The 24,354-nt window shown below is 47.4% G+C and overlaps 3 protein-coding genes across 8 annotated transcripts in view; 1 reads left to right on the top strand and 2 right to left on the bottom strand.

Annotated features, from left to right (window-relative positions):
• MPST (mercaptopyruvate sulfurtransferase) overlaps positions 1-24,354 on the top strand; it is a 462,750-nt gene that overhangs the window by 80,551 nt on the left and 357,845 nt on the right. The gene's annotated exons all lie outside the window — the stretch shown is intronic.
• Positions 1-24,354, bottom strand: part of TXN2 (thioredoxin 2) — a 393,736-nt gene that overhangs the window by 182,756 nt on the left and 186,626 nt on the right. Inside the window, exon 1 of one of the 6 annotated variants that reach the window (XM_050806387.1) lies at positions 21,636-21,639. The exons of the other annotated variants lie outside the window; for them this stretch is intronic. The gene's annotated coding sequence lies outside the window, so the exon portion shown is untranslated. Of the gene's footprint in view, positions 1-21,635; positions 21,640-24,354 lie in introns of those variants that run through there. 6 annotated transcript variants of the gene reach the window in all.
• Positions 1-24,354, bottom strand: part of CACNG2 (calcium voltage-gated channel auxiliary subunit gamma 2) — a 139,029-nt gene that overhangs the window by 81,300 nt on the left and 33,375 nt on the right. The window lies entirely within an intron of this gene.

Below are 24,354 nucleotides of genomic sequence, written 5' to 3'. Positions count from 1 at the left end.
TGGTTATATTCCTTAAGGCAAAATTGCTTGGTAATGGGGTCATCTCTGGGATGATGAACCTGGCAGAGTTACTTCATGCCGTTGGATAAGTGGGGTCCCAGTGGATGCTATGATGACAGATGACACAGAAAACAGTATCCCTCTATTAAATTCACATAACAAGACCAAAGCTTGCACCACATCCAATTCTCTGTTGCATCTCAGAATTCTAAGTCCTTCATTAATGTTCTAAAATGTTGAATTCTGTGTGCTATGCAGTTTTTAAGCAACATCTGTTCATCAACCCCAGAGGTGACAGCGAGTCAGTGTTGGGGGTTGTTCAAAGCATACCCACATCTCTTGGCTCCCTTGCAGGAATGTTAGGGGGTCTAATTAATTACTGTTTGCAAAGCAACTGAGAAATTCTCCAGTGAAAGTTGCTGTAGAAATGCAAGTTTCTGTATGATTATTACACGTGCTTATAATTGTTTCCAAAGTTTACTTATTGGGCAGGGAAAGGGAGAATATATTTTCTTCCTTGACGGCAATGGATAATGCTTTGTAAATTGGCATTTATGAATGCTAAATCACTTTATGGAAACATTGTATCTCTAGAGCTACAGGAATCTCATAATGGGAAATGCACATAAAGGGTTTCTTCTTTCACTTTCGCACCCTCCCCTTCATTCAACTCCCATTTCCATAAACAAATGTGAAAAGAAACATTATAAGAAGCAACCATGTGTATCCAAACTTTAAAAGCTCAAATGCATATTTTAATACAAAATTACCTGCATAGAGTCAGGCTTTTTTTGGATAGCACATCCTTTGCATTAATTTATGCTAAAGATTGAGCAACATTAGGTTGAAATCAAAGCTTGAAACAGATGCAAAGGAAGTTGGGGATAGACATAAGCTGGAACAATTAAAATTATGTGCTAAGCTCAACCACCTCAAAAGCTATAGAAAATATCGGCTTGCCTTGATTTTGTAAAGATTTGTGTGGAATATCTAAGAGCAAGCCTATGTCTGGGAAATATCTTTCCGTGGTTATATATGTGTTTCTTTTTTTCCCATTTCATGGAGAAATAACTGTTTTATAGGTATAGTTGAGCACTAGCCGAGGAAACTTACTCCCGTCTTTTAATGTTTCTCTTTCCTAACTCAAGTTTGAGATAGTGACATTACTCCTGGCATACTGAAAAAAAAAAAGTTCACTGGAATTAAAATTTAGCAGTGTACAGAGGCAGAACACAAGACCTTGTCTGCTAGCTGTTCAAGTAGTGATGAAATCCGAATTAGATAAGAATGCTATCGTTGCTCCTATCTGCAGCTCCTCAGCCAAGTTTTATCTATAGCAGCACAAAAATTGATTTGCAATCAGTTACATTTGTTTTTTAAAATCCCATCAAATCCAAGAAGCCTATTTTAGTCTGTAAAATTGAGCAGATAATTGCCTCCTTTATATGAATAAAATGTAAAACCCGTATCTGGAATAACAGCCATTTTCTTATTCCTCAACAGACGCTTTGGGCTCCAGTCACACCACACCTCCTAGATTTTCTAGTTTTATGCTCTTTTCTTCAGCTTGGGATCCTCATCAGCTCTCCCCCAACCCTTTTCTTCCCCCGGGCTCCCCACAACCCCACGCTCCCAGCTGCAGACATTGAGCTTCTCTCCTCTGGACTCCCATAGTATTTTTTATGTTTTGAGATTTCTCACATAATAATAAATGAAGGAAAGCCTAAATGAATGAGCTAGGTCCTACTTACTTAATGAGGGCCCCTTACTTAATATTTTCTCATAGCCTGTGGGATGGCAGTCTGATCACAGGGGTAGGCAGTGACATTCTTGATTCAAATCTACAGTCACTGCCAGCCCACAGCTCCGGAGGGCTTTCGTTTCTAGTGGATTAGCCATATTGCAAATGGTCAGTCAGGCCAATGATTCTGGCATATCTTGATTTTAGGTGCTTATGGATGCTGTCCCTTACAGAGCTGCATCTGTCCTATTCATTTACTTCGCAAAAAAAGCCTTCCGCTTCTCTCTCTCTCTCCTCCCCATCCTGGTCCAGGCCATTGTCATCTCTTATCTGGACACCTGCAGTGACCTCCTCACAGGTCTGCCCTCAGTCTTGCCCCTCAAATTTTTATTGGTATCGTAGCCAGAAGGGTTATTTAAAATGCAAATATGGGCCAGGTGTGGTGGCTCACACCTGTAATCCCAGCACTTTGGGAGGCCAAGGCAGGTGAATCACCTGAGATCAAGAGTTTGAGACCAGTCTGGCCAACATGGTGAAACCCCGTCTCTACTAAAAGTACGAAAATTAGATGGGTGTGGTGGTGGGCTCCTATAGTCCCAGCTACTCCGGAGGCTGAGGCAGAAGAATCTCTTGAACTCAGGAGGCAGAGGTTTCAGTGAGCCAAGATCATACCATTGCACTCCAGCCTGGGCAACAGAGTAAAAACTCCGTTTCAAAAGGAAAAAAAAAATGCAAGTCTGATTACGTCAATTCTGAGCATCTTATGTAGCTACTCCGCCTTTCTTCGTGGTCCATCATTATCTCAATTTGCTGTCCCACCTCAGGACCTTTGCACGCCCTGTTGCCTCTGGCTGGAATGCTCTTTCCTTGCTCCCCTTTTACCTAGTTACCAGGTTACACACTCTCCTAACTCCCTGTGCTTTTCCTTCACAGTGCATAGCACAGTTTGTAGCTGTTGTTGTGTGTGTGTCTGTGTGCGTATGTGCACGCATGTGTATACGTGTGTATATGTCTAAGCTCCATGACAGCAGGAACTGCATTGCTTTCTCTCTACTCTTTCCTCAGCGCTTAGGCTCCTCAGACATGAAGTAAGGATTTAAAAATATTGTTGAAATAATAAATGATTCTTGGATAAATGTCAGATCTTTGTCTAATAAAGCAAGAGCCAGAGGAGAAATGTTTATGCTCAAACATGTATTTTCCGGCTCTGGGGAAGGTGCGCATCAGCCAGTTAACAGCGTTGCCCAGCTCAACTACCAGCAAGTCCTTTTCATCAACCTGAGAAATGATGCAATCTTTTACCCAGTATAAATTCAGCCCTTTATAAAATGATTCCATCAAGTCATGGCAAGCGTCCAAGAGAAGCCCATAATGAAATGCAAATAAAAAATTTAAAAAGAGCATATGCTCTGCAAATTAAGCAACAGAAAAAGTAATATCGTATACTGCCAATTCTTTATCAGTGAAATCACCCAGAATTCAACGTGGTAGGTCCTAGACACCCATTGCTCTGGGTAACATGAAATAAACGGCTCTGTCTCGCTAGGTTCCTGCCGGCATTTCTAGCTTGTCTTGCCCTCTGGCCATCGGTTCTCCTATTCCAGCACAACCTCACTCAGAATGCCCAGGCAAGTCTACACTGGGAACATGCGGGGTTGTCTCTGCCTTGAACTATCTACCTTCTCACCTTCCACTTCACCCTTCTATCTGCAGGGCCCCTGAGTGAACATCTATTCACTTCCAGCTCAAGTAGCCTTATCCAACAAATATTTCTTTATCTGATTGACATTTTGATTTTCCCTTTGCCATCTCAGTAAATGGCCCTGCCATAACCCTCTTTGCTCAAAATGGGAACCTGGGAATCTTCTTTGCTTTTTTTTCTTCTCTCTCCAATACCAATCATATCCCATCCATCAGTGAGTCTTGTCTTACACTGTCCCTTTTCTCCAACTCCATCATCCTCATCTTAACTCCTATCTCTAACTCCCCGTGCAAAGGCCTCTCACTTTCAACCCTCCCATACATCCTTCTCTCAATGGTCAGTGTAGTCTTCTGAAAGTAAATTAGTTTGTACCTAAAACTCTTCTATGATTTCCCATGTCTCCAAGAAAAATATTCGAACTCCCTTCCATGACCTGGAAAGCCCTAACGAGTCGCCTTTTGCCTTTCTAATTTAGATGCTGCCCTCACTTGGGGTTTTCCCAACTCGGCATCATCACTTCAGGTGTCTTAATGATGACATGTCCTCCGCTGAGCTCCCAATCTCCCCCAGTCTCAATCTTCTGCCACGGCAGCTCCATCTTTCCAGTGGCTCAGACCAGAAAGCTCAGAGTCACCCTTGACTCTTCGTGCTAATTCACATCCTGTTTCCAGCAAATCCTGACAGCTCTACTTTTTTTTTTTCTTTTTTGAAATGGCGTCTCGCTCTGTCACCCAGGCTGGAGTACAGCGGCATGATCTCGACTCACTGCAACCTCCATCTCCCAGATTCCAGCGATTCTCCTGCTTCAGCCTCCCAAGTAGCTGGGATTACAGGCACCCGCCACTATGGCCAGCTAATTTTTGTATTTTTAGTAGATATAGAGTTTCACCATGTTATCCAGACTAGTCTCAAACTCCTGACCTCATGATTTGCCTGCCTCAGCCAGGGCTGGGATTATAGGTGTGAACAACCGCGCCCGGCTAACAGCTCTACTTTGAAACTGTGATATGGTTTGGCTGTGTCCCCACCCAAATCTCTTCTTGAATTGTAGCTGCCATCATTCCCACGTGTTGTGAGAAGGACCCAGTGGGAGGTAACTGAATCATGGCGGTGGGTTGTTCCTGTGCTGTTCTCATGATAGTGAGTAAGTCTCACGAGGTCTGATGGTTTTACAATGGGCGGTTCCCCTGCACATGCTCTGTTGCCTGCTGCCATGTAAGACGTCCCCTTGCTCTTTCACCGCAATTTTGAGGTCTCCCCAGCCATGTGGAACTGTGAGTCCATTAAACCTCTTTCCTTGATAAACTACTCAGTCTTGGGTATGTCCAAGATACCCAAGTGTGAGTATATGTGAGGACAGACTAATACAGACTGTGTCTCAAGAGAACCACTGTCCACTTCTCACTTCTCCTATGACTATCCTCGTCCACGCCACCACCAGCTCCTGCCTGGACAACGGCACTGGCCTCCTCCTTTGCTTTTCTGCTTCTGCACTTGCCCTCTCTTCCCCTGCCACCAACCTCTCTTCACTCAATTCTCAATTCAGCCTCTGGAAGAATGATGCCAAAATACAGGTCAGGTTGGGTCACTTGTCTGCTCAAAACCCTACAGTGACTCCCACCTTACTCAGAGTCAAAGCTAACGTCCTCACAGTGGCCTATAAGGCCCCATGATCTCCCTTCACCCTGATACCTCATTAGTCTCATCATCTACTCCTTTCTGCTTGGCTGGTCTCGCTCCAACCACACTGGCCTCCTTGCCATTCTATTTTACTTTTTTTTCTTGAGACAGGGTCTTGCTCTGTTGCCCAGGCTGGAGTGCAGTGGTTCGATCATGGCTCACTATAGCCTCAACCTCCCAAGGTTCAAGAAATCCTCCTGCCTCGGCCTCCCGAGTATAGCTGGGACCACAGGCATGCGCCACCACACCCAGCTTATATATATATATATATATTTTAAATAGAGATGAAGGTCTCACTGTGTTGCCCAGTCTGGTCTCAAACTCCTGGGTTCAAGCAATCCTCCCACCTCAGCCTCCCAAAGTGCTGGGATTGCAGGCGTGACCCACCGCACCCAGCCCATTCTATTTATTGTTATTTTTTTTGTAGAGATGGGGGTCTCACTTTGTTGCCCTGATCTTGAACTGATCTTGAACTCCTGGCTTCAAGTGATCCTTCCGCCTTGGCCTCCCAGAATGCTGGGATTTTAGGCATGACCCACCGCGCCTGGCCCTCTTTGCCATCGTAAAACACAGCAGGCACACTCCTGCCTCAGGGCCTTTGCGTTGGCTGTGTCCTCTACCTGAGGCACCTTTCTCTAGATATCTGCTGTTTATTGTTCTTTAGATATTATTTTCTCATTCATCTCCTTCAGGTATTTATTCAAATGTTACTTTCTTCCTAAAGTCTTCCCTGCGCACTCTATATAAAATTGCAAACTTCCCTTCCTAGAAACATTCTAGTTCACTTTCCTGATTTATTTTTCTCCTCAGCTCTTGTCTCTAGGTAGCATACAGGGCTGGATTCTAGGCCATACAAACTGTGTGGTCCCATAGACCCTGTGCCATTCCCCACTGGTTACTGCTTTCTTCCCAGGAGCCTAGGATGAAGGTCAAGGTCTTTAGCTCAGTCTCCAGGCCCTGCCTACATCTGCAGCCCTCCCTGTCTGCAGTGCAGTCTCTCGGGCCTTCTTCTCACCCTGCAAACATGTTTTCTGTTTTTTGCAAGCAAACCCTTCTTCCTCTATTTCCAAAACATCCTTCATCCACTTTAGGTCTTGCTTACCCTCAGGTCTCAGGCTCTTTCTGAATCCCTGAATGAAATTTCCCCACGATTCACTGTAAAATGGATCCACATACCTGTTTTCTGTGGATGTTATCATAGTAGGGACTATGTGGTTATCAATGTGCTGTTTTGATGGATGACTTTTTTGCCCATGACACTGTAAGGGCAGAAGGGACCACGCCTATGAGATTTTTGCATCCCCATTTCCCAGCAAGCTGCCACCAGGCACATAACAGGGGCTCAGTAATGTTGCTTGGTGGGGGGAACGTGTGGCAAGGCACCCTGTGAGCAATTAATTTAGGTTGGGTCTCCACTGCTCTAGTTAGTTTTCACACCCCTTCCCAAGAAGGCAGAAGAGCTCTCAGGGCCATGTTAACAGCATTAGGACTGTAGGGCTAAGATGCAAAGTTGCCATCAGAACACAGTCCCCATGCTGGAGTACCCCTAGGCTGTAGGCAAAGACAGAGATGTTTTGTTTGGCAAGCAGAATTGGCCTACACATTGTTGTTGTTATTTTAAAATTCGAGCCAGGTGCGGTGGCTCATGCCTGTAATCCCAACACTCTGGGAGGCCGAGGCGGGTGGATCACCTGATGTCGGGAGTTCGAGACCAACCTGACTAACATGGAGAAATCCCATCTTTACTAAAAACACAAAAATATTAGCCGGGCATGGTGGCATATGCCTGTAATCCCAGTTACTCGGAAAGCTGAGGTAGGAGAATCGCTTGAACCTGGGAAGCTAAGGTTGTGGTGAGCTGAGATCGCGCCATTGCACTCCAGCCTGGGCGACAAGAGAGAAACTCGGTCTCAACAATAAAAATTAAAAATAAAAAAATAAAAATCGGATGAGTTGCTAACATTGAAAAATTGGGAGGTTTCACATACAACTTTGAGTATTTGGCTTCTTTCGAAAAATCAAACGATCTAGCAACCTTAGCACTGCAGTGCCTCAGTTGGCTGCAGCTGACCCGGAGCTGCCTGGGCTGGGACCTGTGCGTGCTTCAGTTGCCACATGGAATTCTTCCTCCATCACGCACCTGCCTGGCTGCTCTGGACGCCAGAGGCCGTGGTGTCCAGCCTTGGCTTATAGAAACAACAGAGCTGGATGATCTGAAGTAAGAAGAGTTCCAAGGTTGGGAGGGGTCAAGGGAGCCAGTCTGAAGAGGCCAGAGGTGTCTGCAGACAGGGACGGCTCTGAAATCTCTGGGAACCCCGGCACTGGGTTCCCAGCCTGGGACAGTCCCCTGTGTCCAAGCTTGTGGGACCTTCAGGACCAGACGGGCATGGCCAGGAGACGACTTGAAGAACTACCAGCCCTTTCTCGGAGGTTCTTGATGGTGTAAGACCTCCACGATTCCCACATTATAAGAGAGAGAGGAAGAGTCCTCTTGAAAACATGACAGACTTTAGATTTTTTTTTTTTTTTTGCTACTCCAGTAAGTACAGTGTGTGTGTGTGAGTGTGTGTGTGTGTGTGTGTGTGTGTGCGTGCATTTGGGGGGTACTTTCAGAGTTAGAGTTAATTGATTTCAGAACAAAAAAAAAAGAGTAACGCAGCTTTCCTACATGCAAGCACTGTGGACAAAATTCACACCTGACTCAAATAAATTATATTCCCTATATTCTCAAGAGAGTCAATCTTTCTCTTTGAGGAATGTTTTTTATCCCTCTTCAATCTGTTTGTACTAAGAATGTGGGTATACTTTATTCCATGTTTCTCTTTCTTCTTGTAGTTGTGTGTGTGTGTGTGTGTGTGTGTGTGTGTGTGTGTGTGTTTTTCAAGACAAGGTCTCACCCTGTCACCCAGGCTGGAGTACAGTGGCTTGATCACAGCTCACTGCAGCCTCAACTTCACAGGATCACTTGTGCATGTCACCACGCCCGGCTAATTTATTAATTTTTTTTTTGTAGAGACAGAGTATCCCTATGTTGCCCAGCCTGGTCTTGAACTCCTGGGCTCAAGCGATCTTCCTGCCTTGGCCTCCAAAAGTGCTGAAATTACAGGTGTGACCCACTGTGCACAGCCTCTTTTGTAGTTTTAAAGCCCATATTTATAAGAAGTTCATTATGACACTGCTCATTGGCACATATATTTTGAAAGACTGCGGGAAAAGCTGCGTCTCTTAAGACTCAAAAGTCAAAAGCCAGATGTCACAGGCTATTGAGAAGAGCTGTTTTAACTTCAGACTCATAAAAAAAGTTCCAATTTAATTCAGACTTCTATGGTGTCAGAGCAATCTTCATCTACAAGAGTTTCATGAGGATATTCTAGAACTTCAGATTATTACATTTCTTTTCTAGTTATCGAAAACAAGCTCTCAGTTCCTTTAGGCAAATGTTATGGGACATATTCTTGCTATTCCTATCCCAACTTAGATTTTTGCCAAACTGGTGTCTGAATCTTTGCTTTGCAGACTCAGGAAAAGTGTGGAGAGGAGCAGAGAGGCATTAAAAAAAGGGAAAGGATGATGGAGGAAACCCAAGTCTGTCTTGACTAAGGGGAGCTGTGATTTGGGAGGGGGGAAAAGAGAATGCTGGGGCCAGGCTGGGGAATTTCGGCATTTGGTGGAGAAAGCTCTAGAAGTGAGAAATGTCTCTGTGGGCTAGAAATTGGGTCCTTTTCAGTGTTCTTATAAGTAGGGTTTGGATTGGAATTCCTTTATAATTATTATTTGACTTCTTCATACGTGACTCTTTGCAGAACTGAGCCACTTGGAGCTCTATAATTTGTTAGGGTTACACAAATGTAGCCTACCGGGCTTATGGCAAAATAGTTTCTATAAGGAGAATATCAACTTTTCTACCTGAGATCTTGGTTAAACAATTAAAACCTGGATCAAGCCTCACCTCCTTGGGTGAAGCCTTTACTCCTCTAGCAATTAGCTAGCTTGTTGATGTGCCCACCTTAATTTCTTAATAGTTCTATTTTAGTACTTACCCCTCTGTATGCCAATTTGTTAGTTTATATGTTTGTGTATCTTCCATGGCCACGGGGTTATGCAGAATATGGACCAATTATGTTTTATTGCCCTTTATAGATTCAGCGCATAGCTAAGACTGCGGCAGCTGGCACACATTAGGTATTTAGTAAATGTTTGCTGAATGAATACATAAGACTACCAATGGGTGCAGTTCACTTAAGACTTTCTTTCTTTTCTTCCCTTTCTTTCCTTTCCCTTTCCTTCCTTCCTTCCTTCCTTCCTTCCTTCCTTCCTTCCTTCCTTCCTTCCTTCCTTCCTTCCTTCCCTCCCTCCCTCCCTCCCTCCCTCCCTCCCTCCCTCCCTCCCTCTCTCTTTTTCTTTCTTTCTTTCTTTCTTTCTTTCTTTCTTTCTTTTTCTTTCTTTCTTTCTTTCTTTCTTTCTTTCTTTCTTTCTTTCTTTCTCTTTCCCTCTCTCTCTCTTTCTTCCTTCCTTCCTTCCTTTCTTTTCTGACAGTGTTTCACTCTTGTTGCTCAGGCTGGAGTGTACTGGTGAGATGTTGGCTCACTGCAACCTCCACCACCTGGGTTCAAGTGATTCTCCTGCCTCAGCCTCCGGAGTAGTTGGGATTACAGGTGTGTGCCACCACGCCCAGTTAATTTTTGTATTTTTAGTAGAGACGGGGTTTCACCATGTTGGCCAGGTTGGTCTTGAACTCCTGACCTCAGGTGATCTGCCCTCCTTGGTCTCCCAGAGTGTTGGAATTACAGGCGTGAGCCACCGCACCTGGCCCACTTAAGACTTTCAAGTATCTTCAGGTTCATAACCAAGGGCTACTGAAGACATTCAGATAGTATAGGATGGAGCAATCTAATAAACAGACTCACCTTATGACTTCTAGAAACTGATTTAAGTGAGGAAATGCATGTTTCCAAGAAGCCGTATTGGGTCCTTGCAGTTATGGTCCTAATGAATGATTTGGGGAAGGGAAAGACTGTGAATTGGCAAGTTAGTAGAGGATTCTAAGCTGGCCTACAAACACAGGCTCATTTTGGACTCCTGTCTTTTTCTAATGACCCATATCCAATCAATAAACAAATCCTGTTGGCTTCACCTTCAACACACAGCCCGAATCCAACCACTTCTCATCACCACCTTCACCACCCCTAATTCAAGCCACACCTTCTTACACCTGGATGGCTGTAACGGGCTCCTAACTGGTCTCCCTGCTTTCACCCCAGCCCCTACAGTGTGTTCTCTACCCACCAGCCAGAAAATGACTCTCCTCCACTCAAAGTCCTCCAACAGATCCCATGACGCTCAAAGCAAAAGCCACAGTCTTCTCAGTCTGGCCCCTGCTGCCTCCCTGACCTCACCTGCTCCAGGGACTTTGGCCTCCTTGCACCTCCTCAAATGCACCCGGAGTGTTCCTGTTACTCTTGCCTTGAGACTTTGCCCCAGACGTGAGCATGGCTCTTTCCTTCACTTCCTTTGGATTTTTCCCAGCGAGGCCTCCTAGGCTTCCCCGTTTAAAATGGCGGCGTTCCTGGCCAACGCTCCCTGGCCCCCTTCCTGTTTAATTCTTCTCTGCAGCACTCAGCTCCAGCTGACCTATATTTTGCTTTATTTATTGATCGGTTGTCTGCCTATCTCCAGTAGAATGAGGGCCCTTCATGAGGGCCAGGACTTTTGTTTGCTCTGTCCGTGATTGGATCCCAGTGCCCGGAAGAGCATCTGGCACACAGAAGTGCTCGACAGTGATTTGTGGAGTAAATGCAGACAGCTCTCTCAGGTAGTGGGTGGGTCACCTCCATGTGGCTTCTGATGCTTGCTAGGATCGTACTGGGATAGTTGTGTATATGTGTGAGATGTCTGCAGCTTAATCGTTAAGGATTAACATTGACTTTTTGCCTTCTTCTGGAGAGATCCAGTGGCTCTGGGCATGGAAGGGTAACTGAACAAAGAGAACTCAGGCATCCAAGGAGTGAGACAAGTCTTCAGTTCCACAATGGATAGAAACCAGAGGAGATTATAATTTGTGGTCAGACTTAATAGAATCTGGCCTCAAAAGAAAACAGTCCCAGCCCTGGAAAGCTCATGCTACTCCCATGTCAGATAGAGGGGCCTGGCCTGGACTTGGGAGGACTCTGCCTGGGTGAAGAAGAGGTGTGCACGTGGCTCCAGGAGCCCGGCTGGAGGACACTGGGGCTGGAATTGCTTTTATTGGATAAGTCTTCTCTCGATTGAGGAGTTCATCTTAAGAAATTTTGATTCCTATGCTGGATAGGGCTGGACACTGGATTTACACTCTGTGCCTATAATTTTTTTTTTTTTTTTTTTTTTTTTTTGAGACGGAGTCTCGCTCTGCCGCCCGGGCTGGAGTGCAGTGGCCGAGATCCGGCTCACTGCAAGCTCCGCCTCCCGGGTTCACGCCATTCTCCTGCCTCAGCCTCCCGAGTAGCTGGGACTACAGGCGCCGCCACCTCGCCCGGCTATTTTTTTGTATTTTTTGGTAGAGACGGGGTCACCGTTAGGATGGTCTCGATCTCCTGACCTCGTGATCCGCCCGTCTCGGCCTCCCAAAGTGCTGGGATTATAGGCTTGAGCCACCGCGCCCGGCCTGTGCCTATAATTTTTAAAAACCTGTACAGAGTTTTCATTTTTATAAATCTTAGAACTTTTTTTTTTTCTGGACACAATAAGATTGGCCTGCAAATGGACAGTAGTTGTAATGAGCAAAAGCGTCATGAGGTCTGTGTGTTTCCTTTGCTGTGGCTTAGGGAGTGGAGGCTTGCAGTTCCAGAATATTGAGTAGGCACAGAGAGCTCTGGAGCCCCAGGGAGCCAGGCAGGTTGTAAAATCCCAGTGTGGTTATGGTGCTGGGGCAAAGAAAAACTCAAGTCTCCATTCACTCCCAAGCTCTTCAGAATGTCTGAGGCTCTAGAGAAGCTCACTGAGACTGTGAAGTGGGCACAGGCTTTGTGTCTTGGGGGATAAGCCTAGAGACTTTTCACTTCTGGGGGTTTGTCCAGTATGTTCCTCTAAGGTTGTCATAATAAGTGTAATACCAAGTATTACAGCAGGTACTGGTTTGCATCAGGGCTGCTGACATTGTCTGTGGGCATCGTTAATAAACCAGTCTGGGAAACAAATCTGAACAAAGACCTCACAAAGCCACAGGAGTGAAAAAAAAAAAAAAAAAAGGCCCATGAACTTGAGTGTGGGCAGGTATAGAGGGAAATTATGCTAGTCTTTATTTGAAGGAAGATTGCCTGGAGCTGTGAACTTCAGACCAAGACAAGAACCCAAGATCAAGGCCGATTCTACCTTAGTATTAAGGGAAAGTTCTCCTCTCACCAACAAGGGCAGGGAGTGACAGGCATTAGAGAGGCCATGGGGCCTGGGAGAGGGAAGAGGAGCAGAGAGAAGCATGCACTGCATGCTGGGCTTTTCACACATGAGAAGGCCTTACAAATAACTTTCCAGCAGATATTACTATTCCCATTTTCTAGATGAGGCTAATACAGCTCAGAAGCCAGGTAATTTACAATACAATCTCAGGGCTTCTAAGTGTTGGGGTGGGATTTAAGCCTGTCTTCCTCATCCATCTCTTTTTTAATTCCTTCCTTCCTTTATTCAACGCATGTGTATCCAGCCCTTGCCCAGGTGCCGGGTACCCTGCAGGGACCAAAACAGGAATGCTCCTGCCCTCAGGGAGATTTCAATCTATGGGCATGATGACAGTGAACAAAGTAACACACCATAATGTAATCACAGATGGCAATAGTGCTCTAGGGGGAATAGGCAGGGTGTGGGGACAGGGCAAGAGCGTGGGGGGCAGGGACCCCTTAGGTTGGGTGGTCAGGACTGGCTCCCTGCAGAGACTGAAGATAAGATGGAGCCTGGTATTGGGGTGGGGACAGCAATGATGCCGGGAGGGAGGGAAGGAGTGTGCAGGTTATAGGAGCTGAGGGAGTGCCAGACGGTGGTTCTCCGAAGTGTATGTATGCCCTTTCACTCCAGCATGTGGCTTGGCAAGAGAAGCATTGGAGTCAGAAGAGGAAATACCACATTACACAGTGGGTAGGAAACCGACGGCCCTTAGAAGTCTAAGACGGTGTGGGCTGAAAATACCAACTGCTTCCCGCTAGGTGTAGGCACAGGCCTGCTGAGAGATTTCTATGGCATTATTAAGGGAAAGCGGGAGGGTGGGGGCTCCGTCCTCTTGTGGGTGAGGGCCTGGGTAGCAACCTGTCTTCCCATAGCACAGGCTCCGATCCTGCCAAGTCATAAAAGAGGCTGGGGTAGGGCCACGTGGAGTCAGGGAATGGGGAGAGGGCTGTCCCCCATGGCGATCCTGATGCTATTTCTCAGGGTGGGGAAAGGAGAGAAAGGAAGGCATTAACCAGGTCAAAGCTGCTCCACAGTGAACACTGTGTTGTTTCACATGACTTATTTCATGTGGGGAAACTGAGGCTCAGAGAGGCAAATTACCTTGCCCAAGTTCACGAATCCAGTTTTGGAGTCTTCCTGGTTTCAAAACCCAGGTTCCCTCCTGTGAACCGGGCTGAGGGGCAGCAGATTACCTGGCCCCCCAGGAAGGAGTGGGGCCAAAGAAGCAGGACCTGGGGTGATTCTGGGGCCGGGGGAGGGAGGGGATGGCAAGGGTGGGATGGTGCGGGGACACAGGCACACAGGTGAAATGCTGATGTACTGAGATAGGCTTTGCTTGGGAGATCAGAAAGACCTGCGTTCAAATGCCAGCCTGTGCCAACTGCTGGAATTTAGCAGCCAGATGGAACACCTTGAATATCTGCGCGGCCCCTCCCCCAGCCTGCCACCCCCGAGAGGAGGCCCTCACAGCTCCTCTTGCCTCTGGCTGCCTGAGTAAGCAGTCCCCTAGAAGAGCCTGACTCATTCGCCTTGGCTTCCTGCCACCAGAGCTGCAGGGAGGACAGTAGCCCAGTGGCCGGTACCTCCCAGCATGCACTGACTGCCCAGCCTCCTCTGGGGAGCAGATGGGGACAATCCCCCCACGACTCTGCTCCTGGTACCCACACAAGCCCGGGTCTCCCAGGTCAGCTCTCATTCCCCGGCACAGACCTGTCCCACCTTCTTGTATGTGGTTCTGTGTTTATGTGTCATTGTCCCTCACTAAGCTGTGAGCTCTTGCAGGGCAGGGATGCCTGAGTCATCTCCCGTCCCCAGTGCTCATGACAGGACTTGGCACCATCGAGGGGCTGCTCAGCAAATATTTGCCGAATTCCCTTCCAAATCGAACAGGAAATCCCCCTACCCTTGCCGGGGGGCAGTTGCCGGTGGAGCCGGGCCCCTGATCGAGGCTTTTGTGGGCTGCTCACCCGGCTGCAGCCCTCCGGTGCCAGGCGCGTACAGGCATATGTCACATTTCAGCATTGTTTTCCTTCCGATGCTGCTTTCGATTGCTGGTTTTATTCCAGCCCATTCTCACTTTCTGTCTTGGAAAATCACAAGGCAACTCCACGCTGCTCCTGGAATTCTTGCCAATATGATTCAAGAGGAATTGAGCGCACAGCGCTGAGCTCCCCCCAACACAAAGATGCTGCTACTTTCAGTGTGGTGGCCTTCCTTCCACCAGCCTGCCCAGGTGAGGGCGGGGGGCAGCGTGTGTGCTTGGCTGGCTCACCCAGTTCTCACCCACAAAGTGCTCCCGGTGAATAAGCCCAGGGCTGGGAGGTGTGGGTTGTTAGATAAACATGGAAGCAAGGTTGCCCCATAACAGCCCAGACCCTTCCCTCATCCCAGTCCTCACTCACAACCTACTCTCCAAAAGTTTTTAAAATCATGACTTCTTTCCAGTTTCTTACGAGCTATGTGACTTGGGATGAGTGACTTACTCTCCTCTGGCCTCAGTTTCCTCAGCTGAAAAATGGAGATGATTGTTACAGGATTAAATGAGATATAGAGGCAGTACCCAGCACAGGGCTGGGTGTACTGTGGGCATTCAGTGACTTCTGGCTGTGATGCTGATGAACTGTGTGTGTGATGAAGTGTGTGTCAGTGCTGGCACACACTTTCTGAGTGCAGGCCTTCGCCGGGAAGCAGGTTCCTTGGTGCTAACCCCATTACTGTGAAATCAATCAACTCAGTGCTCGGACCATCCCAGGCACACTGTTTGAGAGCAGGCTTGGATTTGGTCTCCTATCGGTCTCTGGAAGAGTCCGGAAGTGGAATGGGGAACTGAGGCTGCCATGTCAGAGGCAGTACCCGACGGGGTATAACTCTCTACAGCTCTTCTGAGCAGGCTGGGGAGCGACATTTACATGCAGGCTCCTGAGATCACATGTTCGATGGAATCATATTTATTTCCTCCTTAGTCGGAGATTACATGGTGAAGTGGGAGAAGTGTGGACTTGCCCTCCCATCATGGCCATTTCTGAGTTGAGTGATATAGGACAAATCATCCAACTTCCCTCACGCTTATGGGACTGGGATGTCAGGAGGTTCGGTGTGGACCTGAGTGTAAGGGGCCCGCGTGGGGCCTAGGGTGTGCAACTGAAAACAGAACCCTGCTCTGCTCCTAAGAGCATCGACCTTATCAAGAGATCCTGTTATCCCAAATCTGTTTTGTCGGAAGCCTCCTTGGTGAAGGGCCACAGCATCTGAGGCGGAAGGCAGAGTAGTTTTTGTAATTGGCTCCACTGCATGTCATCAAATGAAAGGGAAACCGAGACTGACAGTCCCCTAGCTGTGAGGGGACCTCGTCCAGAACGTGTCACAGGATAAAACCTCTGGAATTGGAGGCAAGGTGGCCTCATGGGCCTGGGAAGCAGGCTGACTGGATTTGAACAATGTCTCCATCCTCACTCCCATGGGACCTTGGCCAAGCCTCTTAATGCTTTTCTGAGCCTCAGTTTCTTCACCTGGAAAATGGGGCTAGCAATATTCCCTTGAAGGCAGCTTTGTGAGTCTGGTGTGTCGATAACAGTTCTGCTTCCCATGGACTCGTTGCTATTCTTTTTTTTTTTTTTTTTTGAGGTGGAGTCTTGCTCTGTCGCCCAGGATGGAGTGCAGTGGCATGATCTTGGCTCACTGCAATCTCCACCACCGGGATCAAGCAATTCTTCTGTCTCAGGCTCCCTAGTAGCTGGGATTACAGGCATGCACCACCAAACCTGGCCAATTTTTTTGGTATTTTTAGTAGAGATGGGGTTTTGCCATGTTGGCCAGGCTGGTCTCGAACTCCTGACCTCAGGTGATCCGCCTGCCTCGTCCTCCCAAAGTGCTGAGATTACAGGTGTGAGCCACTGCGCCTGGCTGACTCATTGCTGTTCTAAGCCATCTTGTGAAGTGGTTACAGCGATCACATCCTCACTTCACAGATGGGGAAACTGAGGTGCAGAGCGGTCAGTGATCTGCCGGTTCATTCACTCCTTCATCCCATTTTCTGACCTGACCCCTGCTCCCTTCTCTTCTCTTATCTGCCACCCACCCACACATTGGAATCATGACATGAATTACACACATGTCCCCAAACTCGCCAGGCTAACTCAGGCTTCTGCCTTTAAATTCCCTCTGCCTGTAAGGTCTGTCTCCTTGTCTCTGCCTGACTCAGCTGTGTGTGTCCTTTAAGGCTCAGCTCAGGTGCCTCCTCCTCCAGGAAGACTTCCCTCCTAAGCACTATTGGTAGGTTCTCCTTTAGCCTGGGCTCACCTATACCTGGGTGTGATCACCTCACAGTAACACCTAACACGGAGTAAACTGACTTCACACTTTCTGTCTCCTGGGTACTGTGCATGCCCCTTACAAACACTCTTTCATTTAGTTTGCCCTACAACTCGCCAACGTAGATGTTATTTTTTTCTGTGTCATGGTTGAGGAGCCAGGATTTGAACTCAGATGAGTCCTTTTTAGCTCTCCATGGGACACCTGGTTATGCACTTCTCTTTACTCATCTCTTTTACTGGACCTTGGCGTAGTTATCTCTGTATCACCGGGGCCCTGCACCACACAGGGATTCAAATAATAGTTGTTGAATGAAACCTGAGCACTCACGATATGTTTCTAGAATAATAAGAGTTAAAAAAAAAAAAAGAGAGAGAGAGACAGAACTCAGTGAGGTACCTCAGGATCCCATCCTCCTCCATGGTTTAAGACAAGTTCTCATCAGGAGCCCCAGTCCTTTGAGAGGAGACAGACCTTGCCCAAGTCGGTCTACGGGTGGGTGCCCGGTCCAGTGCCTGGCATGGAGGACGTGGAACACGGATTTGACCGGTAGCTGTTTTTCTCCTTTGAGCGTGATCACTTAGGCAGTTCTGCTTTTTTGTGAACCAAGACTACTTGGGGACCTCCGAGTCAAAAGTACCCTTTGGTTTTCGCCAAGGGGTACTTCGAGGAAAGGGCCACCTCTACCCTCTATACTCAGGGAAATTGGATTTCTGATGATTGCTGCACACATAAGCAAGCAATAAAATGACAAAGCAATATTAAAGTTCAAGCGCTCAGAATACCCATCTTCTCCAGGCATCCTGAGTTTTTTTTTCTTTTTAGAGCAAAACCCTGTAATATTAATAAATGACAGAGAGAGAAGGATAGAAAAACGACTCTTTCCCTTTGACATGGTGAAGATCACAGGGACTAGAAGGACCTTTAGTCTTTATTAATGCGTCGCGAGGGGGCCTCTCCCACAAGCTGTGGGAAGCAGACATACAAAGAGTTTGCAACGCTCGCAGTCCTCAGCATCCCTGGGCGCCTCAGATGACTGCCTGGTACTGTTCAGAGTCTAGCAGGACCGCGTCATGGGGACCCGCTGTGTCCTGGGCAAGAACAAGGCAGCCCTAACCCAGCTCCCATCTGTGGGGGGCTGGAAGACAGGGAAATTCAGGACACAGGCCTTGATCACATGGGCCTGTTTCTAACCAAGGGCACTGATGCCCTGAAGAGGCTCGGAAGGAACCAGGCTGTCAGTTGCAGGGATGAGCACAAATCACGGCTAAGAGGGGACATCCCTGAGTTCATTAAGAACCACATCCAATAATGAGCACCTTTGTTTTTATACCTTCCTGCTCCCCTCTGGACCACCTGGCTAAATGCATCTTCCCACCCTTCCTCCCCTATGGCTGGAAATTACATGAGGGTGGCTGGCAAAACCTGTATTATGCAAGCCTAATTCCACTGACTTAGTGAGTCAGAAATTGCAAGGTACATACAGGAGAGAGGAACAGGATTGAAGTTTATAGTAAGGATTTAAGAGCCAAGAGGGTCAGACACACACACACACACACACACACACACACACACACGGAATGAGAAATGGAGAGGCATATTTTGACATTTGTCCATTCATCTATCTGCCCATTCATTCATTCAAAAATGCTTATTGATCACCTACTCGATGAGACGTGCTGTTCTAGCCACTGGGGCTCCAGCAGTGAACAGGATGACCAAGGTCCTTGTTTCCCTAAAGCTTACACTCATTCCACTAGAGAGCATCCCTGGGTGCCAGGCCCATCACAGGGTTAATCGCACTAAGGATGCATTATAATGCAGAGGATGGACACCACCCACACCCCTTTCCGGGCAAGGGATCTAAGCGTCAGGGAGATCAACCTGTCCAAGACCTCACACTGGGTTGTGGACCTGGAATCTGAACCTAGATTTGAGGCCGACTCTCTTTCTACTCACTGCTCAAAGCTGACTGACAAACCCGAGCTGAGAGCAGTGGTGCAATCCGGGAGGAAGCATCCAGCTGAAGTGTGCTCAAATAAGGCATCGTCTAATTCGATTATGCTTGCTAGACTGCAATGTAATAAAACAGAGTTTTCATATAAGCATCATCTCCTAATGTTTACAGAACAAGAAAGCAAAATTAAGAGAGGAATTTCCAGGGAAAAAAGCATGTGTTTTAGGCTGATGTAAAGAGAATAGACCCAGAAGAAATTGATTTTTGAGTTTACAACTCAGCTCTGATGAGGGGATGCCTGGTGGATTGGGAGGGTAGAATCCCATGAAGGGCCAGGCTGGTGCCCAGAGGGAGCTGGTGAGAGTGGCAGGGCCTGCAAGAAGGAACCCAGGATGGAGGAGAGAGGCTGACAGGGAGAGGCTTGTTAAAAGGAAAGAGGGCTGGTGAAGGCAGCCCACAAAAGACTTGGGTGGCCTGTAGGATTTATTTCCTACACCTCCTTGCTCCTCTCCAAACCTCCAGCTTCTCTTCCCAGTGTCTACCTTTCACAAGCAGCCAGAATGACTTTTCTAGCAAAGTGGAGCCTGATGACGAGTGTGTGGGTCCTGGAGCCAAGCTGCCTGGGTTTGAAGCCTGCTCTGTTCCTTCCTATGTTGTGTGACCCTGGGCAGGTTACCTAACCCTTCTAGACGTCCCTTTCCTCATCTCCAAGTGGGGATTGAAGTAGTGCCAGATTCACAGGGTGTCACGAGGACTGATGACCAGTGTACATGAAGCAAGTACACAGTGCCTGGCACATAGTAAATGCTCAGTTAGCATGAGTTAGAATGAATCGCTTTCATTATTTTAAATCTGCTCAGATGACTCCTGTTTTTAAAACCCATGAGTGCAAAACCCAACAACTCAACACAAAAATGGGCAAACAACTTGAACAGACATTTCTCCAAGGAAGGTGCTAGTTAAAATGACCAATAAGCAAGCACATGAAAAGATGCTTAATATCATTAATCTTTAAGGAAAGGCAAGTCAATACCACAGTGAGATACCACTTCACTCCCATGGGATGGTAGCTATCAAAACAACAACAACAACAACAACAAAACAAACAAAAAAAACGAGAAAATAACAAGTGTTGGTGAGAATGTGGAGAAATTAGAACCCTTGTGCATTGTTGGTGAGAACGTAAAATGGTACAGCCACTGTTAAAAATAGAATTACCACATGATGCAGCCATTCCATTTCTGGGTATCTACCCAAAAGAATTGAAACCTGGGTCTCAAAGAGATATTTGTATAACTATGTTCATGGTGGCATTACTCACAATAGTTAAAACCCAGTAGCAACCCGTGTCTGTCAACAGATGAAGGGATAAGCAAAATTGGGTATATACATATGGTGGAATATTATTCAGCCTTCAAAAGGAAGGCTGTTATATGCTACACCGTGGATGAAACTTGAGGACATTATGCTAAGTGAAATAAGCCAGACAAAAAGATAAATATTGTTGGGTGCAGTGGCTCAAACCTGTAATCTTAGCACTTTTGGAGGCTGATGTGGGAGGCGCACTTTAGCCTAGGAATTTGAAACCAGCCTGGGAAACATAGTAAGATCTCGTCTCTACAAATAATGGAAAAAATTAGCTGGGTAAATAGTGGCGTGCACCTTTGGTCCCAGCCACTTAGAAGGCTGAGGTGGGAGGATTGTTTAAGCCCAGGTGGTCGAGGCTGCAGTGAGCTGTGATCATGATGCTGCACTCCAGCCTGGGTAACAGAGCAAAACCCAGTCTAAAAAAAAAAAAAAAGATAAATACCGTATGATTCAACTTATATGAGGTCCGCAGAATAGTGACAATCATAGAGACAGAATACAGAAGCATGGCTGCCAGGGGCTGAGGGGCAGGGGGGAATGAGGAGTCATTGTTTGATGGGGACAAAGTTGTAGTTTTACAAGATGAAAAGAGTTCCGCAGATAGGTGGTGGTGATGGTTGCACATGAAGGTGTCTAATGCCACAGGACTCTACACTTACAGATGGCTGAGATGGTAAAAGCTATGTTATGTGTATTTTACCACAATAAAAAATAGAAAAAAAAATAAAACCAGCAAGCCTATGAGTGGAGGCTCTTCACTGCCTTCAGAGGGAACCACACTTCCTAACTTCCTAGCCTGGCATACAAGGTCTCTGTGGTTCTTCTAGTTTCTCTATCACGATCACCTCTCTCCTTCCTGTCCCCCACTAGACCGGATGGCCCACTTCCCCTGCCAGCACCTTACTCTTTCATATTCCAGGCCTTGCTGTTCCTTCTTTCTCTGCAAGAACTGCTCCCCAACCACCCCACTTGACCCACATGCAACATGGGATCATCTTTTTTTTTTTTTTGAGATGCAACCTTGCTCTGTCACCCAGGCTAGAGTGCAGTGGTGCAATCTCAGCTCACTGCAACCTCCACCTCCAGGGTTCAAGCAATTCTCCTGCCTCAGCCTCCCGAGTAACTGGGATTATTGACACCCGCCATGACACCCGGCTAAGACGGGGTTTCACCATGTTGGCCAGGCTGGCCTCGAACTTCTGACCTTGGCCTTCCAAAGTGCTGGGATTACAGGCGTGAGTGACTGTGCCCAGTAGGGACCCACTTTTAAGATACTGCTCCCACCTCGGAGAGAACGTTCCTCACCCTTTCCCACCCTGGAACTTACCACTTCCTCTTTTGTGCTGCACTGAGCCCCTCTCTGGATTTTGGCCCTAACCCCTCTTGATTTTATGCTCTTAGCTATTTATACAACTGTTCAGGCCCCTGGACAGTGAGCGCCCATGTCTTACACTTTGTGACCACCCCCTATTCCAGGCCAGCCCAGTACTTTGCACCGAGCTTCAGTGAGTAGTTGCTGAATGGATTTGGCTCTCAGAAAGAGGAAGTGCAGGCTGGATGGGGACTTATGACCTGTTATTATTACAAAGTAAGCATATGCCTAGGTGATGGGAGATATGGAACCCATACGGAACCTTGAAAGGCCATTTGGTTTATTTCCCTGGTGAAAAACCCTTTGAGACAAAGAGCCTGGGGAGGGAAAGCTACATTTCGCCTTCATGTCGCCTCTGAACAGAGAGGCATAAAGCAAGGGTTCGTGTTTCTCCTTCGAGAAATTAGGTCACTGGGTGTCGTTAAGTGTGCCTGACAGAGCTATGCTAATCAGTTCTCTTCTGGCCTAAATATCTGGTAATTATCTTGGTTTTTCGCTTTGCCAGACTTGGCTTCCTAAAACAGTTCATCCACGCTGTTACTTCTCGGCTCAAAATCTTCAAGGATAACGTTCACCACCACCATCAAACAGCAAGCACGCCCCGCTCTTGCCTCATGCTGGGCACTGTTCTAAACGTTTTACCTGCATGAACTCTTCAGACACCGCCACAGTCTCTGAGGCAGGTGATACGATTAGGTCCAGTTCAGAGGGGAGGGGAGGGAATGGAGGCTCACTGCTTCCGGGGCCTGCAGCTCCGCATCCTGACGCCTCTGCCGGGCTCTCGGCCCCTCTCTCCCTCCTTATCCTTGTTTCTGACTCCTGGCTGTCAGTCCTCACCCTGATCATGCACAGCCCATGCCTCCCAGGACAAGCCAGAGCTGCAGGCCATCCAGGGTCCCTGCCTTCTCCCGTGTACATCCCCATCTCTATTAGCCCTGGTTCTCCAGAGAAATTGAACCAATAGGATATATATAGAGAGATGTAAGTGGAGACTTATTACAGGAATTGGCTCATGCTATTAGGGAGGGTAAGAAGTCCCACAATATGCCATCTGCACGCTGGAGAACAAGAAAGCTGGTGGTGCAATTTGGTCTGAGATCAAAGGCCTGAGAACTAGGGGAGTGAATTTTATTTTATTTTTTTTGAGATAGGGTCTTGCACTGTTGCCCAGGCTGGGGTGCAGTGGCACAATCACCACTCACTGCAACTTCAATCCCTGGGGCTCAAGCAATCCTCTTGCCTCAGCCTCCAGAGTAGCTGGGACTACAGGTGCACACCACCCCTCCTGGCTAAATTTAAATTTTGTGGTTTTTTTTTTTTTTGGTAGAGGCAGGGTTTCACCATGTTGCCCAGGCTGGTCTCAAACTCCTGAGCTCAAGTGATCCACCTGCTTTGGCCTCCCAAAGTGCCGGAATTACAGGTGTGAGCCACCGGGCCCACCCGGGTGTAAGTATTGGTCTGAGTCCAAAGGGCGAGAACCAGGAGCACCCATGTCAGACGGCAGGAGAAGACAGATGTCCCAGCTCAAACGGAGAGGGTGAATTTGCCCTTCTTCAACCTTTCTGTTCTATCTGGGCCATCAGTGGATTGGATGACGCCTGCCCACATTGGTGAGGGCAGGCCTTCTTTTCTTAGTCTGCTGATTCAAATGCTAATGTCTTCCGGAAGTGCCCTCCCAGACACACCCAGAAATAATGTTCTACCAGCGATCTGGGTTTCCTTTAGCCCAGTCGAGTTGACACATATATTTAACCATCACACCGCCCACCCTAGAATGCCTGCCTGCGTCAGTTCTGTATCTCCCAGGCATCCTTGAAGGCATAGCTTGTGTCTAGACTCTGCCAGAAAGTCCTCTCTGAGGCCGGGCGCAGTGGCTCACTCCTGTAATCCCAGCACTTTGGGAGGCTGAGGCGGGTGGATTGCCTGAGGTCAGGAGTTCGAGACCAGCCTGGCCAACATGGTGACACCCCATCTCTACTAAAAATACAACAACAACAACAAAAAATTAGCCAGGCATGGTGGTGGGTGCCTCTAATCCCAGCTACTTGGGAGGCTTAGGCAGGAGAATCACTTGAACCCAGGAGGCGGAGGTTGCAGTGAGCCGAGATCGTGCCATTGAACTCCAGCCTGGGTGACAAGAGTGAAACTCTGTCTCAAAACAAAAACAAAAACAAAAACAAAAACAAAAACAAAAACAAACACATCCTCTCTGAACTCCTAATGAACTTGGAGTTCAAACCACCCGCTTGACTGTTTGGCTTCTCAGTGATTGTGTGTTTGTGCATGTACACGCATGAGTGTGTGTGCTCATGTCAACACTCTCTTTCCAGAGTTATTCATTTTTCTTTTTTCTTCATTAAAATTTTCTCTCTCTCTCTCTCTCTTTTTCTTTCTTTTTGAGACAGGGTCTCACTCTGTTGCCCAGGCTGGAGTGCAAAGGCGAGATCTCAGCTCACTGCAACCTCTGTCTCCCGGGTTCAAGCAATTCTCCTGTCTCAACCTCCCGAGTAGCTGGGATTACAGGTGCCCACCACCACGCCCAGTGAATTTTTGTATTTTTAGTAGAGATGGGGTTTTTTCATGTTGGCCAGGCTGGTCTCAAACTCCTGACCTCCAGGTGATCCACCTGTCTTGGCCTCCTAAATGCTGGGATTACAGGTGTGAGCCACCATGCCTGGCTTCTTTCCATATTTAGATTATGAACGATTTGAATGCCGGGATCCAACCCTTTCTGTCTGTGCCTCAGCCCTGATTTAACTAACTATAAGATTCCCCTTCCAAACATCATTCATTTAAAACATCAACAGCAG

Source organism: Macaca thibetana, chromosome 10, assembly GCF_024542745.1.
Source record: "Macaca thibetana thibetana isolate TM-01 chromosome 10, ASM2454274v1, whole genome shotgun sequence".
Taxonomy (NCBI): Eukaryota; Metazoa; Chordata; class Mammalia; order Primates; family Cercopithecidae; genus Macaca; species Macaca thibetana.
Note: the sequence above shows the minus strand (reverse complement) of the source record. Positions and strands in the feature narration are given on the sequence as shown.